Genomic DNA, 16,036 nt, shown 5'->3' with positions numbered 1-16,036 from the left:
TAGATTTTCACATTAAATCATTCCAGACGTGGAAAAGGCTTCATAGGTTCAGTTATTCACATGCAGCTTCTCAGGCACAGCTCTTCTTTATTTGTGAACTAAAATGACATGTCATCTCACCTCCTCACCTCACCCACATACATGCATACAAAATACAATAGTGAGACAGAGGTAAGATAACTATAATAGACTTTCCTGTTCAAGAAAGAGAGAAATAGAAGGTACATAGAGCCACTGATCCATAGCAATTCTGAAATCTGGTTAGGTACATCTTTTCAGGGACCCCTACCCTGGGAATAGGGAATGCTACCTGATTAGGGAACAGCTCTTTCCTCTGGGAATAATGTTCTGATTCATTGCTCTCTTAGCTCTTGACTCATACACTGGGCTCTTTGCTCTGCCCTCTGAGCCATTATTTGTTCTCATCACAAATAAAGACATAGCCACCATTTCACAATTAGTGTACCATTTTTGCTTTCTGACAATGCACTCTGTATGTCAACAGCTGACCAGGACTTATTAAAGGTTAAAAATGAGGTATGTAACCTTGATGGAGGAGGCATACAAATAGAGAGATGATAGAAATTGTTGGATATTATTCTGTAAATGTACCCAACAGTGTGTGTGGAATGCTTTAATTCATTTGTATAAACTCACCAATATGATTATATAATGAATACATAAGTAATCTATATACGTCATGTACTAAATTACAATGTCTTTTAATGCAATTAAGCAGTGAAGAAATATTTCCTGTGACCTAAGAAATGAATTATTTTAATGTCTCTTAAATCTGCTCTTTTACTTAGTTCTAGAAAGGGAAGGAGAATATGGCTTTATCAAGAGGCAGAGGGGAACTAGGAGGTGGTGTCACTGACTTCCAGAAGTGTATTAAAAAAAAAAAAAAGAAACAAGAAATATTTGTCAGAACTCTATTATCTCTTAGATCGTTCTTAGAAAGGCATGAAATCTAATTGAACATGGCCTAGTCATCATTGAGAATAATACTAACAATACTTCAGTTCTCCAGCTCTTTAATACTTCTCAGGAGCTTTGTCATGAAAGTTTCAGCTGAAAATTCCAGAATCTGAGACACTGGTGCATATCTAAAATATCGCTATGTACCCTTGTAGTGGACCTGCATTACCTCCTTCTCCACTGCTGAATAGGGTTCCAATTTTCAACCCCCCCCCCCACACTCCAGTAATTTATTTATTAATTAGACATTTGTTCTTATGTAAATCGGGGTCATTATCACAGGCAACATTTTAACACAAGTATGACAAAGACTGAGTTCTTCCTTCAAAACAGGGTCTCTTCTATTATGTTTTTAAAAATTGCCCCCTCCCGTGTTTGCTAGGAAAGTGCAGTGAATGCTGTAAGTGCCCCTTCCATAGCTACCATTTTTACTGGACCAGTGCAGCCACACCTAGGCTGCCGTGAGCATAGACACCTCACCACTGAGCACTTTCTCTGAAGAATTCTCCTTTACCAAATAGGAAGAGCTTTGCCCAGAGTTAAAATTCCCTCCTCCGATGGCATCCTGCCATCAATGACTGAATTGCACACAATACTACCACCTGGCCCCATTGCCTGAATTCGTGATCAACACAGGAGTTCAGTCCATACACTGAGTTTCCCATGAGATCAGTAACTTGAGACTTGAGCTGATTCCACAAACTTCCTCAGCTTTGTCCCCTGCCATAACCTATTACTTCTCTTGCCCTGAGAGCATGCTTTCAATCATGTGCACCTGATTCTATTGCAGGCGTAGTTTCTGGGGAACCAGACCTCGGGGAAACATAAAACACAATGTTAAAAATAGTTCCACAAGTACTGGGATTAAATATCATTTAGTTTATTGTCACACTTTCCTCTAATTAAAATAAAATGTTTGTATTGCAAGAAAAATAAATTATAAAAAGTTTTAAAATACTAATGTTTCTAGATTGTGTTTTATAAGCTTTTGTTTGGTAGAACATGGAAGTTACATTAAAAAATATACAAAATAGATGGCATGGCTCAGTGGTTGAGCATCAACCTATGAACCAGGAGGTCACGTTGGATTCCCCATCAGGGCACATGACTGGGTTGTGGGCTCCATCTCTAGTCGGGGTCATGCAGGAGGCAGCCAATCAATGATTCTTTCTCATCATTGATGTTTCTCTCTCTCTCTCTCTCTCTCCCCCTCTCCCTTCCTCTCTGAAATCAATAAAAATATATTTATATATGTATATACAAAATAGAAAATTTTAAGGAAACACTTAATATATTTGTTTTAATAAAACCATAGGTGTTTATTTAAATAACACTAAAATTATTTTGTATGCTTCAGGTGAAATAATTTTGAATATGGCTCCTTGTAAATTTCCAAATTATTAATAATAAATTATTTCCTGACACTAGTTCAGGCCTTTTATTAGAACTAATTCTAGAATTTTATATTAGATGAAGAATAAATATTAATTAGAATATTATTGATCTTTTTCACCTTTCTTTCTATACTTGCTTAAATAAACATATATGCATTTCTAGATATACTTGCAAGGGCATCCTATATAATAAAGAGCTAATATGCTAATTTGACCGGATGGCAGAACGACCTTCCAAAATGACCAATGTGCAAGGGGGGTGGGGGGGGGGGGCAGTGAGCCTGTGCCACCAGGCCAGCCATGGTGGTCCCGACGCCCCCACTTCCGCAGAGGCAGTGGGAGAGGCGGCTGCAGGGGAGTGGGCCTAAGCCGCAGTCGGACATCCCCCGAGGGCTCCCGGGCTGCCAGAGGGATGTCTGACTGCCAGCTTAGCCTCGTTCCCCTGGGGAGCAGGCCTAAGCTGGCAGGTGGACATCCCCCGAGGACTCCCAGACTGCGAGAGAGTGCAGGCCGGGCTGAGGGACCCCCCCACCCGAGTGCACGAATTTTTGTGCACTGGGCCTCTAGTATAATAATATAAAGCAAGAAAAATTTCATTTTCTTTGTCATTTTTTTCTGTTTAGTCATATCTAAATCACAAGTGTATACAAAGAGTGAACACTGTAAAAATTTTTAGTGTTATCTATGTAATAATTAAAAATCATTTCTTTTTTAAATGACCAATATAATATATATATCTCCCCCAAATACCGTATTTTCCGGCGTATAAGACGACTGGGCGTATAAGATTTTCCTGGGTTAAAAAGCTGTCATATACTCCGGAAAATACGGTAGTCCAATATATCTAATCCATTATATCTAATCCCATCAATATAGTCCAATATACCGTATTTTCCGGCGTATAAAATGACTTTTTAACCCAGGAAAATTTTATACGCCCAGTCGTCTTATACGCCAGAAAGTACGGTATGCCAGGCATGTTACACTAGTTTTTCATTTAATCCTCATAGCACCCCTTCAATTATTATTATTCACAATTGAGGTCAGAAATTCTAGGTAACTATGTAAGATCCATGCCTGAGGATGCTCTGTATCTGTCATAGGATACAGCTATCACCCTGGACCACCCCCTCCTTACCTTAGAGTGCTTAGTAGTCAGATTTGCTACTTTCTCCTACAGTATGTTTTATACCTTTCTTCATTATGTCTAATAACCAAAACTGATTGTTTCCCTAAATAAAATGGTAAGTCCTTATCTAAAATAACCAAAATTCAAATATCTTATAAGGGAAAGCTTAATAAAGGATAACTTATTATTTTAAGGTCATCCCTCAGAGCTACAATGATAAATGAAACTATATTACATTTCTCAATAAAGAGGAAACTATGTTATCCAAAGTGCATAAAATTAGTTCCGAAATTAAAAATTCAAAAGTTAGAATTAAATGAATGCCATCAATTAATTTTTATAAAAGAACTAGAACCATTTTGGAAAAGTTCAATTGTCTTCTAAATGAAAATTAGATAAATAACTTCATTTTATTGAGAAAAATTATTATGATCTGAGAGATAGAAGTAGCTGAATTTTCAGCCTTCAATTAAAAATATCAATCTTCCAGTGTAGCGCCCCAAATCATTCATCCACAAATGAGAACTCAAAGAGGATTTCACCTATAGAGCAAAGGAGCAGCAGTTGACAGAAATGCTGCTTTTTATTTGATTCTATTGTTTTCTATGATAATGAGATTTTTAAAAATACTCTGACATGATCAAATAAATGCTTATGTTCTTAAAAACTCCAGTTACTATCTTGTAAGTTCTAGCCTGCAATCTGATAGAACCTTAAAACAGTAAACATATTTTCCGTGTATCTTAGACTTTTTTTATATTTCAGTGCAATCTTATAGCTGCTTCAAAAGTCTCTGCCTGTTCAATTCTTCATATAGTGAATAAAGAATGAAAAGAACTTAGCCCTTTGTTTTTGGCAAGAGATCAATAAAGATATCGTGTGAATTCTTAATCACTCAGTGAGAATCTGACCAGTGCCTTGGAAAGACCCAGAATTTTGGCCTTTTTATAGTGTTCCACATTTTCATTGTCACTATTTTTCTTTGAAGTACATTTTAGGAAGAAAAAAAAACTTCTGTGTCTCTGGTCATCCTGTTCATTGACCCTGTTTTTTCACTACCGAGAAAAGCATTTGTCAGTGTGTTGAACTAACATAGAAAACTAGAAACACCTATGAACTCTACAAAATTTTATGATAGAGTTAAAAGTGGCCAACCCATTTGTTACCATCTCCTCAAAAATGGCACAAATAGCCTAAATTCCAATGCAATTGAAACAAGACAAAATGGACCATTTTCTGTGCAGTATCACTTTTTCTTTCTTCCTTGTTCTTTCTTTTCTTTTCTTTTCTTTTCTTTTCTTTTCTTTTCTTTTCTTTTCTTTTCTTTTCTTTTCTTTTCTTTTCTTTTCCTTTTCTTTTCTTTTCTTTTTTTTTAAGGCATGGAAGTATTTGCTGAAATGTGATATCTGTAATAACAAGCCACAGGGAAAAGGAAAAGAAAAAAGAAAAAAAAAGCAAAACATCCTTGCACAGTGATGCTATACTCTTACATTTAGCCTACCCACACAAATTGGTCCCAGCAGTTTTCTCTTTAATTCAGGATTTATGGAAACATCTGAGATTATAAAATTAACCAAACAAAAACATATGCTATAATTGTGAGGGACTCAATTCTTGGATGAATATCAGAGCTCAACATTAGTGCATGGAATGGAAACATTTTAACTTAAGTTCTTATATATCAGTTTACAAGCTGATGTGGCTATTGCACATGAAAATAACTATCTTAAACAGCTTGGAGAAATGAAATTATGTTCACATAAGTGGCTCATTTTTCTCCCTTTCAAAAAAAAGACAAGGACTATTAAAATGATAATTTCCTCAAGTTTCTTAATTAATAATATAAAACCTCCCATCTATATTTACAATTCCTATGAAGGACTGGGGGAGAGTCATGTCTTAGATATAGCTTCCACATTGTACTTTTATATTCCTCTGGGGCGACACAGAATAACTCCATTGTCATCTAGTTTGCATATTTATTGTGCAAGACCAATTTTGAGCAGTACTTAGCATTTCGCCAAAGGTAGCTTCCACCAAAAGGAAAAAGAACATCTTTATATTTGAAGTAAGAGTAACTATTTAAAGGTAGAAGAAAATACCCTTCTAGACTAGGCTATACTTAGACCTTGTCAAGGACATGGAAATTATCCTTTGGGAAAAGAGACATAAAAAAAATTGAACTTTGCTAGTCATATTTCCATTTAAGGACTGAATGAGGTTGCAGCAACTGACCCCTTGTGGCTATGCCTTTGCCCAGACTGTTTTTTAAGGTAAAAATACAAAGAAAATTAGAGACTTCTGTCTTCCTTTTAGGAATGAAGGGCCTTTAAGTGATCTAAGATGCTTTTTCTGTAAAATAGTGGGTTTCAAGAACACATGGCAAAAGCTATGGTTCGAAGAGTGAGTAAAAGGGCTTTGTAAACACACTTAGAGAAATGTCAGGAAAATACCTCCAAGGGACCTTAGCCAAGACTTGTTTATTGGATTTACACAATTGAACCAATCATGATTAAATTGCCTCAGGGCAAAAGTTCAAAGGCATAACAATCAGAATGCATAAAAACTAGAGCAACAACTGGCATATATTAAAATAAATAAGATGTCAATGCAAAGAGACGTGTCTTCTAGTTCCTTACAGTCTTGTAGAATCTGGTCATTAGACAAGGGTTGGACCAAACTATGGTGAACAAAGAATCCCACAAACAACGGCCTAGAAATCTAATTTCTTTTGAGTTCTTTATGGATGAAATGTGGTAACTGTTAGCTGTAGCCCTCCAATTGATTTATAGCTCTATGCAGTTGAATAAGCAGTGTTCCCACTGTGTATTCCAGGGAACACAAAACTCATGGAATGTTAATAAGTATTAGCCAAATGCTCTACTTTCCCACCAAAGTGAATCATCTGGGAAGCATGGATGTAAATCTGGTTTTCAAAATTGTCCATTTTCCTGGAATCCAGGTTTCGCAAACTTATTTGACTCCTGAGTTCCCTTTTCTGCGGCAACTCTTGCAGGAACAGTGTTCCTTTGGAATACACTTAGAAAAACCCAAGTTCAAGTTAACTAATTTACAAGCTCTGTACATAGTGCTAGGCCTAAAGGGAAGAAAGCCTGTTGGTTAGTCCATGCTGACTTCTAAGTCCCAATCAGCTCCATTTTTCTTCCATAATAGGCAGCCTTCCTTCCCACTTAAGAACTTAGCCCCTTCCTGTTCTTCTCAATCAAATTTTGATCTGACTCTCTTTAAAGTAAGGTAAAAATGGTTAACAATAGCTTGAATGTTTTTCTTCATGCATACATTTGCATGCAACAGAATAGAGTTTTGATGTGAAAGAAAATAATTTTCACCTAGATATTTTAGGCAAGTGAGACCAATGTTTGGAGAACTAATGAAGAGTATTTACAGAATTCTTGACCCCATGTGCCAGAGATAGTCATACCTGACAGTGACCCAGCCCAAGCTATTGCGGGCTTGGAAACCTGAAATTAGTATTTTTAACTGTCCAAGAGGTCTCTGAAGACTTTTATTCTCAAGTTCCCTGTATCTGACAAATTCTGTGAGTTATCTGATAACAGCTTCACCATGACCTTCATATTTAATCTTCTAAGTTTCAAACCCAGAAGAGAGTACCATGCCTGGTATTAAAAAAAGATTCCCTTTTCATATGGTAGCCCATAAGAATCACTTATGATAGAAATTTCCCCAGAATAGCCTCCTGATAATTTCCTCCTATTTCCCACTTATCAGCTCTAGTTCAAAATTTATTCTGCCCACAGGATAATTTCAAAAAAGAGAGATCGCCTCTCATTTCATTTTTTTTTTCTTCTCCAAGCATAATATCTCCATTCTTTGTATGGCAAAGCATTAGGCTCCTTACAATTCTGGATATCTTACTTTAGATATTACCTTGATTGCCAATATAACTCAAGTTTGTAACCCAAAACAGCGAATGTGAAACTCAGCATAGAATAGAGGAGCTGCACTATATCAAGTTCACTATTCTACAGATTCTTTACTCACTTTTAAAATATTTTTAATTGGAACTTCAAATATCTCTTTTTTATTCTCTGGAACCTCTTCAATTCTGCATGACCTTTCAAAAATTGTTTGGCCCTGAGTTCACATCAACATGATTCTTCCACATCCTTGACTCAAGTTCATCTGATCCAGAATAATATAATTCAATCAGTAATTATCTCAACTAAACTGTAGTGGAATTTCTTTCTTAAATTGTTGTTATATCTTTTCACTCAAGAGCAAACCTTTACAGAGCACTGCCTGTGTCCCAGATACTGTGGTGGGCATCAGATAATGATGTCACCTGTACCACTGAAGAGCTACAATCTTCTCTAATAAAATGGTAATATGCAAATTAACCATCACTCCGCTACACAAGCCACGCCCACCAGCCAAGCCACGCCCACCAGCCAATCAGGGCGAGTATGCAAATTAACCCCAATCCAAGATGGCTACAGCCACAGAGAGCAAGGTTTCCCAGGTAACAGAGCAAGCCAAGCTTTCCATAGCCGTTGCAGGCCTAAGCCTCCACTCAAGCTACAAAGTTTCAATTATAGAAGGTAAACAAATTCAAACAAATGGCAACAGAATGGAGCTTGAGAGAGCAGGCCAGGGTTGCCGGCGGCAACAGGGGAAGCAAAGCTTTAAAGCACACCCTGGCCGGGCCCACCCACTTAAGGCAACAAAGTTTCAACTGTAGAAGGTGAATTAACTGCCACAGAGATGGCTGCCGCCCCGGAGGGAACAGCAGGCTTGGCTCTGCTCCAGGCTACAAAGTTTCAATTGTAGAAGGAAAATAAATCCCAGATACCAGGGCCTCCGCTTAGGTTGCCAGGGGGCGTGGCCTGCCTGCAAACCACCACAGGCCCCTCGCTCAGGCCACCCCATGCCCCAAGAGAACCCCACCCTGATCCGGGACACCCTTCAGGGCAAACCAGCTGGCCCCCACCCGTGCACCAGGCCTCTATCTTATCTAATAAAAGAGTAATATACAGATTGATCATCACTGCAACACACAATATAGCTGCCCCCATGTGGTCAAAGATCCTGCCCCCATGTGGACACAAGATGGCCACTACAAGATGGCCAGCAGGGGAGGGCAGTTGGGAGGCACCCGGCCTGCAAGGGAGGGCAGTTGAGAGGGACCAGGCTTGCAAGGGAGGGCAATTGGAGGTGATCAACCCTGCAGGAGAGGGCAGTTAGGGGTGACCAGGCTGGCAGAGGAGGGAAGTTGGGAGCAAACAGGCTGGCAGGGGAGCAGTTAAGCATCAACCAGGCTGGCAGCGGAGTGGTTAGGGGGTGATCAGGCTGGCAGGCAGAAGCGGTTAGGGGCAATCAGGAAGGCAGGCAGGCAAGCAGTTGGGAGCCAGCAGTCCTGGATTGTGAGAGGGATGTCCGACGGCCCGTTTAGGCCCGATCCCACCAGGATCGGGCCTAAACGGGCCCTCGGACATCCCTCCAGGAGTCCCAGATTGGAGAGGGTACAGGCTGGGTTGAGGGACAACCCCCCGCCGTGCACGAATTTCGTGCACCAGGCTTCTAGTCTAATATAGGAAAGAAACATGTACACAACTAATCATAATGCAATGCCATGACTTTCGAACAGAGATAGGACAATAGGCCAAGGAGAGGGGGAGAAAAAGAGTAATTAATAGGAAGATCACTTTATGTCTCAGTTTCTTTCTCAGTAAAGTAGTAATAATATACCTGATCTGGGAATTAAATGAGATATCTTTCAGTACTTATAACAATGCCTGTCATATAATAAGGGCTTAATAAATATCAGCTCTCATTATTAGTTAAGACTTTTGATGTTTAAAATCATAAAAAATTTAGTAAATTAAGGATTCTATTATTTTCTCATCAAGAAGGAAGATTTGGGATCCACTTTAGGAGATCTTTCTAAAATTTAGTATTCTTCTAAATGCTAAGAGTAAAAGTGGAGTTCCTTCTGTAAATATTACTGAAGTAGGTGCTGAGTGATCTGTATGGCTTTCTGTATTCAGTTTGAGGTTGGATTAGCTCTGGAATGACCGAGATGTCACTACAGATCAGTTGGTATTGGCTAGCTGAAGTACTGTGAATGTACTTGGCTGTGCTTGGCTCAGTGGGAAAGGGTACTGAACAATTAGTTGTATCATTCTTGGGAACAGGAGGGGAGGGGATGGCATCAATGCCATTTAATTGGTTACCCTGAGCTAGATGTTTCCTACTAGAAAGGCACCTGGCACAAGAGCCACCCAGATGGCTGAAGCTCAGCTGGCAGTGGATGCTCTGAGGTTTGTGTTGGCATCCAAGGGCACTGCACTCTCCAGACAGTGCTCATACAATCTGTTAGCACCACAATCCATGAAGTAACAGTTTCCCAAAGTATCCGGAAAGTCAATACTCAAAAGTCCAAGCAGAGAGCCAGTGAACATCTTGACTATTTTCCTGTTACAGGGTTTTTTCATTCCCTAAACACTTACTGAGCCATGTTGTTCTAGGTACCACAAATGGGATAAAGAACAAGACAAATAGCCAAAACTGGTTTGGCTCAGTGGATGGAGCATCGGTCTGCGGACTGAGGGGGTCCCAGGTTCGATTCCGGTCAAGGGCATGTGCATTGGTTGCGGGCACGTCCCCGGTGGGGAGTGTGCAGGAGGCAGCTGGTCGATGTTTCTCTCTCATCGATGTTTCTAGCTCTCTGTCCCTCTCCCTTCCTCTCTGTGAAAAATCAATAAAATATATTTAAAAAAAAAAAGAACAAGACAAATAAAGCCCAAACATTCAAGGCACCTACATTTTAGTTAAGAGAAGACAGTCAAGAAACAAAGGATTACCCAGCAATCTATGTATATAAAAACCTAAGTGACCGTCTGACTGTTCGACCGTCCAACCGGTAGCTAAGATGTGTAATGACCACCAGGGGACAGATGCTCTGACCGGTAGCTATGACGTGCACTGACCACCAGGGAGCAGACACTCAATGCAGGAGCTGCTGAGCTGCGGTGACTTGGCAGCTGCGGTTCTCGGGTGATGCACTTGGAACCAGAAAGGAGGGAGCCCAATTCCAGGGTGCATCACCTGAGAACCAATCTCTCACAATCCGGGACCCCTCAGGGGATGTCAGAGAGCTGGTTACAGCCCTATCCCCACACGACAGGCTGAGGGACCCCACCAGGGAACAAATCTGTGCACCGGACCACTAGTGCTTAAATAAAACAAATAAAATACAACCCATTGATATAAAAGAGCAATGGGGCTATTGGGCCAGTGTTCAAAGAGAGGACTCTAGTATCTAGAGTAAAACCAACAGATACAAGGTCAAGGTCTCAGAAGGAAGTTGAGACATCCTGTGATAGAGTGGAACAAAGGTAGGAATATAGGTAGAATGTTAGATATATGACTACAGGTAACCACAAGTGGGTGAGGGATTCAGGAAGTTAGGCACTTAACAGAATGGTGCTGTGAGGGGGTGCAACATGGCTGCTCTTTGATCATCATAGAGCATGTGATGAATGTAATTGCAAATGAAAAATTTACATGTCCACATGGGGCAGCAAATGCCATTTAAAGAGCATGCAGATTAAATCCCCACACTAACTAAAATCCTACACCAAAGGTTTGCTGTTTGATTTTCTGCCCCAGTTAAGATAGATCTGGGATCAGAGGTAAAGATATCCCTACAGCTTGGGAAGATAAGTGAATAGCAGGAGCAGAAGCTGGCATTTTAAAACTATCAGATCAAGTGATTTTATCCTGAGTACTCAGATATGAGGAGAGCCATACCTCATTTGCTTATGGTGATGGCAGCCAGAACTCAGCTGTACTATCTAACTACAGATTCAATCCTGGCTTCACATATTGGATTTATTTTCTGGGCTGCTGTGATGGCTATTTTTAAGTGTCAACTTGACTGGACTAAGCAATGCCCAGATTGCTGGTAAAACATTATTTCTGGATGTGTCTGAGAGAGTATTTCTGGAAGAGATGAACATTTCAATCGGTAGACTAAGTAAAGAAGATCCACCTCACCAAAGGGGACAGGCATCATCCAATCCTTTGAGGACCCAAATAGAACAAAAAAGGCTGAGAGCGGGCAAATTTGCTCTCTGCTCATCTTCTCTTACTCTCTGACATTGGACATCAGCACGCCTGGTTCCCAGGCTTTTGGACTCAGCATGAGACTTACACCATTGGCTTCCCTAGTTCTTAGGCCTTTGGGCTTGAACTAGAACTTACACCACCAGCTCCTCTGGCTGTCCTATTTGAGGACAGCAGATTGTCTAGACTTCCAAATTTCTAACTGGTGAAAGATAATAGTTATAGAGATTATATTTTATGAATATTTAAATGAAAGCATATAATATTAAATATTGACTTAGGAATATTATTGAATCCAAAAACTCAGACTAGAGATTGAAGGAGAAAGATAAATTAACTTCCAAGAGATTCTACATTACAATCCCTGGAGCTCATCTGTAAACAGCCCAAAAGAATAATAGCAAAATTAAATGAAACAATTGATTAAACATTCTTTAAAATCTGTTTATGGTATGTCTCTACCCATTTTACTTTGGAGTGAATTAGAAAAAAATGTTTACCATCCACTTCTTTCTCTGTCTGTCCATGTAATAAAGCGTGGATCTGAGAACTTCAGAAGTCCTGCCTAAAAGGTATCTTAAGGGTCAGCTTTTATATGACCTATGTTCTAAAATGAAGGGGAGAGAGAGTGTGGGATGGAGAGAGAGGTTGTCAGGGACTGTGAGAGAGAAAGAGAGGGAGAGAGAGGAAGACAGAGGGAAAGAAGGAGGGAGAGAAAGAAGAGAGAAGGAGAGAGAGGAACAAAGAAGGAGGGAAAGAGAGAGAGAGACTTTATTTGGGGTTAAAATATAGAAAAAAATAGAAAAAATTTAAAATTCCCCTAGCAAAAACTTGATGGAGCTTAATGCTTTACACCAAATGTTAATGTTTTTGAACATTAGTGTTTTCAACATTTGCTCAAAGTTTACTTTCTATTTTCAACAAAAACTTACTACATGAAAGGCATTATTTCCTGTTATATTCTATGAAAGATAAAACAATAAAACTCATCCCAGTTCTGAACAGGCCCTTAATATATGTTTTATAGTATACTAGAGGCCTGGTGTACAAATTCGTGGATGGGTAGGGCGGGTCCCTCAGCCTGGCTGGCTATCGGGGCCACCAGCCGGGGGAGGGACTGCAGGAGGTTGGTTGTGGCAGCACATTGACCACCAGGGGGCAGCTCCTGCATTGAGTTTCTGCCCCCTGGTGGTCAGTTCGCATCATAGCTTCTGGCCGGTTGTCTGGTCATCTGGTCTTAATGGTTGCTTAGGCTTTTATATATATAGATAAGCCAAATAGTATAAAACATACTTGGTGCTACCAAAGGGAGCTTTGGGACAGCTTTAACCTCTACATAATCTCTACCAATCCCAAACCTCGCCTGAAAACTCATAATGTGAGTAAAAGTGGTGTTCTTTCTATGCATGTATAATTTTAATCATTCCCTTGCCCTCTCTTCCAGTTTGCTACCTTTAAGCTACTCCCTTCAGAAATTCTAGACCCTCCAATAGATCCTTTGCTGTATAGCAGAGGAGGGAAGATCAGTCCGATTTTGGAAGAAAGGGCATGAACAGAATGTGAGAAATCCTCAGAGAGATGACTGGAGTGTTAGTTTATAGATCTGTTAGAGTTCCCCAAGCAGGGAAAAGTGTTATATGATGTGGGATGAGGAGGGACTGTGAGTTAGACCAGCCAAGACATCTACAGTGTTAATTTTGTTTCAATAAAAGTTAATAAAAACCTCAACTAGAACACTTAAGGTGAGAGCAGGAAAGAATGGGAAAATATAATGGCTGTAAAGAGTTGAATTAGTGAGATGTTGCCACTGAATGAATTTGGAAAGAGAATATGATATGAGGTTTTTTAAACCTTGGAGTTCATTTGCCAATATAATCCTATCTAATAAAAGAGTAATATGCAAATTGACCATACCTCCGCTACACCCACAGGCCATGCCCACCAGCCAATCAGGAGTGAGTATGCAAATTAACCCAATCAAGATGGCTACAGCCACAGAGAGAGCAGGCGGCTTGGGTCTCCCCAGCAATGGAGGAAACCAAGCTTTCCACTTGCCATGGCCTGCCTTGGCCTCCGCTTAAGGCTCCAAAGTTTCAATTATAGAAGATAAATAAATCCCAACAAAAATGGTGGCAGCCACGGAGCTGGAGAGAGCAGGAGGCTTGAGTTGCCCCCAGCGATGGAGGAAGCCAAGTTTCGACAGCCTTGGCCTGCCTTGGCCTCCGCTTAAGTTTCAATTACAGAAGATAAATAAATCCCAGATACCAGGGCCTCTGCTTGGTTCGCCGGGGGGTGTGGCCAGCCTGCAAACCACCACAGGCCCCTCACCCAGGCCGCCCCATGCCCCAAGGGAACCCCCACCCTGATCCGGGACACTTCAGGGCAAACCAGTCAGCCCCCACCTGTGTACCAGGCCTCTATCCTATCTAATCCTATCTAATAAAAGAATAATATGCAAATTGACCATCACTCCAACACAAGATGACTGCCCCCATGTGGTCAAAGATGACTGCCCCCTGTGGTCAAAGATGACTGCCCCCATGTGGACACAAGATGGCCACCACAAGATGGCCAGCAGGGGATGGCAGTTGGGAGGGACCAGGCCTGCAAGGGAGGGCAGTTGTGGGAGATCAGACCAGCAGAGGAGGGCAGTTGGGAGGGACCAGGCCTGCAAGGGAGGGCAGTTGGGGGCGATCAAGCCTGCAGGGAAGGGCAGTTAGGGGTGACCAGGCTGGCAGAAGAGGGAAGTTGGGGGTGACTGGGCCTGTAGGGAAGGGCAGTTGGGTGGCACCCAGGCCTGCAGGGGAGAGCAGTTGGGGGGGACCAGGACTGCAGGGGAGGGCAATTAGGGGCAAACAGGCTGGCAGGGGAGTGGTTAGGGGGTGATCAGGCTGGCAGGCAGAAGCAGTTAGGGGCAATCAGGAAGGCAGGCAGGCGAGCAGTTGGGAGCCAGCAGTCCTGGATTGTGAGAGGGATGTCCGACTGCCCATTTAGGCCTGATCCTATCTGGTCTCTCGAATTTCATGCACCAGGCCTCTAGTACATACATAAAGGAGATTTGTTTTGGCAAAATGGCTGGATGCCGACGAGAGGGTCGAGATGGTTGATTAGGTTTAGGATATGTTGAGGTGTAAGTAACAGGTGATATACAAGTAAATGTAAGACTCAGGCAAATGCAGGTGAGATCTGGAAAGCAAGAAGAATTTGAATACAACCTCCTGTCTCTTATTAACTTCCAGCGATTCCAATAAATACATTGTATAAATGAGTTGATGTTAGTCTTGGAAACAGCTCCACTGGCATTCATCTCAGAAGCTAAACTGGTTGGGCTATTCCTACATATAAATCTCATTTCCAGAATTCCCAGCCATGCCTTCTGCACTTGGGGCCATTTCCAAGACCTGAGAGGTTTGGGCATATCTAGTTGCTAGAGAGTTTCTGGAAGAATCCATCCCACAGTCATTCTATCAGAGTTAAACTGAACGCAAACCAACATGGCATAAAATCGCCACACAGCTCAAGCAGAACTGCTCCTGAACCCCACTTACAAGGCTCTCCTGAGGATCACCCCAGCCTCTTCAAGTCCAAGAGCAAATAAGCAGCAACATTAGCTAGACAGAGTTGTAGGGAATCCAAAATGGGGAGAAAAAATATGCAAGGATTCTGATGTTTTATGGTGCCTATAAACTTCTTTGAGGGAAAGGGTGATTAATATAGAACAGTTTAACACTTGATCAATTACTGAATGTCCACCATTACAAAAGAAAAAGAGAGAGTAATTGTATGGACAGTCTCTGACTTTGGCACTGCTTTCTAATTCTTGCTTTAGGGTAACTCACTTTAAACTATGTCTCAAATTCCTCAACTATGGATAACAATATTGATTGCTCCATAAGGGTTTACATTTGAGAAAAATAAAATAACAGCTCTTTCCAAATAGAAAGCACTCTTGAAAGACTAAATAATGATAATGTCCTCTCCAGCTTGCGTGTTTTGGTGAATGCTTTTCGACTTTGCTATTTTTCTTGGGGGGCTATTCACAGAGACTTGTATATATGTGTCATTTTCTATTGCTTCATTTGTCTTTCTCTTTCTACTGTAATAGCCCTGTCTCCAGTTCCCACTTCCACTGATATCAGAAAAATGTCTCCCAGTTGCTGGGCCTGCAGCTTCCTTGCTGCAGATCTCTCCATCTCTGTTAGTCCATCTTATTTAATTTCATGCTCTCTACAGACCTTCCCTTGCTCTGTCATAGATCTTACTTTGAAAAATCTATTCTGCTTTTCAGGTTCTCTCCTCAACCCTGACTTGTCCACCTCTCTGACATCTCATTTTCTTCCACTGCTCTCAGTGTACCTCACTATGCCTTTATTTAATGCTCCAGAAAGGGTATAAAGTGGGAAAGGGTGAGCTTATGAATTATAGAAAG

The sequence above is a fragment of the Cnephaeus nilssonii genome, assembly GCF_951640355.1.
Source record: "Cnephaeus nilssonii genome assembly, chromosome: 2".
Classification (NCBI taxonomy): Eukaryota; Metazoa; Chordata; class Mammalia; order Chiroptera; family Vespertilionidae; genus Cnephaeus; species Cnephaeus nilssonii.
This window is presented reverse-complemented; position numbering follows the sequence as displayed.